This window comes from Malurus melanocephalus, unplaced genomic scaffold (assembly GCF_030028575.1).
Source record: "Malurus melanocephalus ecotype Western Australia unplaced genomic scaffold, MMel_1.1 scaffold_297, whole genome shotgun sequence".
Lineage (NCBI taxonomy): Eukaryota > Metazoa > Chordata > Aves > Passeriformes > Maluridae > Malurus > Malurus melanocephalus.
In genome coordinates, this window is record NW_026623529.1 from 945,520 (window position 1) to 947,711 (window position 2,192).

Genomic DNA, 2,192 nt, shown 5'->3' on the forward strand with positions numbered 1-2,192 from the left:
CATCTGGCTCAGCATTGCAATGGCAGAGAAGTCAAACAGGTGATGCACAGACACTTGTGCCGCTCTCTAATGCTATTGTTTCCCCTCCCGGCACATTTACAGCGATGCCATACGGCGGCGGATGAGTTTTAAACAAAACCGCACACACCTGGAAGCGCGGAGACACACCTAGCACGTAAAAATGCACCCGGAATCTGAGCGTGTTGCCCCCGCTGGCTGACACGGTAAATGAAGACAAAATAAATAACAGCAATTAAACAAGGCTGCGCAATGGCTTCGATGGATGGGCACGTCGGGGTCAGATTTACAAGCGATATCGTTCGAGACGCACAGACAAGTAGGCAGAATACACCAAGCGGGGTAACATGAACTGGTTTTTTTGTGAAAACAGGACACCGAACAATACGGCTGTAACTCCCGGACTGTGATCCTCCTCCACTGCATGCAAGAAGAGATGCCAAAGAAGCATTAAGTAGATCTGTTGCCCTCACATCGCCACCCTTAAGAACAATGCCAGTCCAAGCAGCCCGGGCTTGCCCTCCAGCAAACACGGYTTTGAAAGCGGATCCCGCGATGCTGTTCACAAATCAGCGAGTAAAAGTTGAGATTTTCTTAGAGTTTGATCCATTTTAGCTATAATGACGGCTAGGAGGAGGGCGATCTCCCCCCGCAGACCCCATCCCTGGCGCTCGGCTCCCCCGCCCCAGCCCGGYTCCCGGCCACCTCACCTCCGCGCCCGACCCCGACCCGCCTCTGCTCCCGCCAGCAGCGCCTCTGGCGATGACCGGAGGGCGGCCGAAACTTTGGGAAGCCGCCGCCCTCCGCGGGGCAGGCGGCCCCGCGACCACGCCGAGCCCCGCGGAGAACCCTTCCCGCCCTACCTGGCTGTCACCGCCGCTAYGCTGCCGCTCCGCAGTCCCGTGCGAGACGCCGGCTCCAGCACCGATAGCATCCTGCCCCGCCGCCCTRCGAGCGACACCCTTTCTTCCTTTTCTTTTCCCTCCCCCTCTAGTAAATACCACATCTTAGAGCCGGAATCCTGCAGCCGCTATTAATAATTGCCCATCGCACGCAATAAAGGCGAGCCCCAGTTCTATACACAGCTCCTGTTTCCCTCTCCCTCCGCTCCACATGCTCCAGCCGCCCTGACCTCAAAAATTAAAAGATCACGGGGAGGGGTGAGGGGGGGATGGGGCGAATGATTCCAACGAAATGACAGAAAACACATGCTGGAAGAAAAAAAAAAGACACTAAAAAAATCGCGACAACAAAGAACATCACGCCACAGAAATGTCGACAGATTCTGCTTTGGCGTCCTTGGGTTTTGTTTTTGGTTCTTTCGTTCTTTTTTTTTTTTTTTTTTTTTTTTTTTTTTTTTTTTTTTTTTTTTTTTTTTTTGCTGCGGATACGCTGCTGTTACAGTACAGTGACTGTCTTCCTGAAAGACATGGTCTCTTCCTCCGCCTCCGCCGCGGGAGGAGATCCGCCGCCGCGCCGCGGTGCTGGCCGGGCGGGTGGCAGCGGCGGCACCGCCCGACCCGCCGGCCGCCTCCTGTCCCGGCCCGGTCCGCCGCGCCGCTCCGCCCGCCTCTGCCCGTCCGCTCTCGGCGCCCGCCTGGATCCCCTTCTGGCTCGCTCCTGGCTGCCTGTCCTCCGTCCTTTATCTGCCGCGCTCCCGGGCTGTACTGTCTGTCTGCGAGTCTCTCCCTCTGCCTTTCTCTCTCTCCCCGCCCACGCAGCGTGGTGCGCCCCGGACCGCAGGCAGCGCCGCKCTCCGGCTCCGCTGCTCGCCGGTTCCGCGCTCGCTGCGCTCAGCGCCGCCGCTCCGGCCGCCTCTGCCCCGGTTACCGCACAGGACCCGCTGGCCCCGGCGCCATTGCGCTGCCCGCCTCACCCCACCCAGCCCTGCAAAGTGCCCTGAGCTGCCCGGTGTGTGTCTGTGTGCGGGGTGGCTCTGTCTGTCTGTCTTTCCGCCCGCCCGTGTGCGTGTGGCTTCCCGCACGCCGGCCCCTCCAGTCACACTGTTTTCCCCCACCTCCAAGCCCTCCCCGTCAGCCCATCCGCAACCAGGAGCAGAGACAAAGCACCCGAGCGGGGCTAATAAGGAGAAAGCTCGTTAATCCCCTCCGATTCCTTGTTATTTGCTCCCACCCACTCCCTGTCGCCCCCGACACACACATACCCCAAGGAAA

General features: G+C 59.3%; 1 protein-coding gene across 2 annotated transcripts in view; it reads right to left on the bottom strand.

Annotated features, from left to right (window-relative positions):
- The window catches only part of ARPP21 (cAMP regulated phosphoprotein 21), a 138,827-nt gene that overhangs the window by 134,985 nt on the left and 1,650 nt on the right, over positions 1-2,192 (bottom strand). The window contains exon 1 of one of the 2 annotated variants that reach the window (XM_057376971.1): positions 882-1,165. The exons of the other annotated variant lie outside the window; for it this stretch is intronic. The gene's annotated coding sequence lies outside the window, so the exon portion shown is untranslated. Of the gene's footprint in view, positions 1-881; positions 1,166-2,192 lie in introns of those variants that run through there. 2 annotated transcript variants of the gene reach the window in all.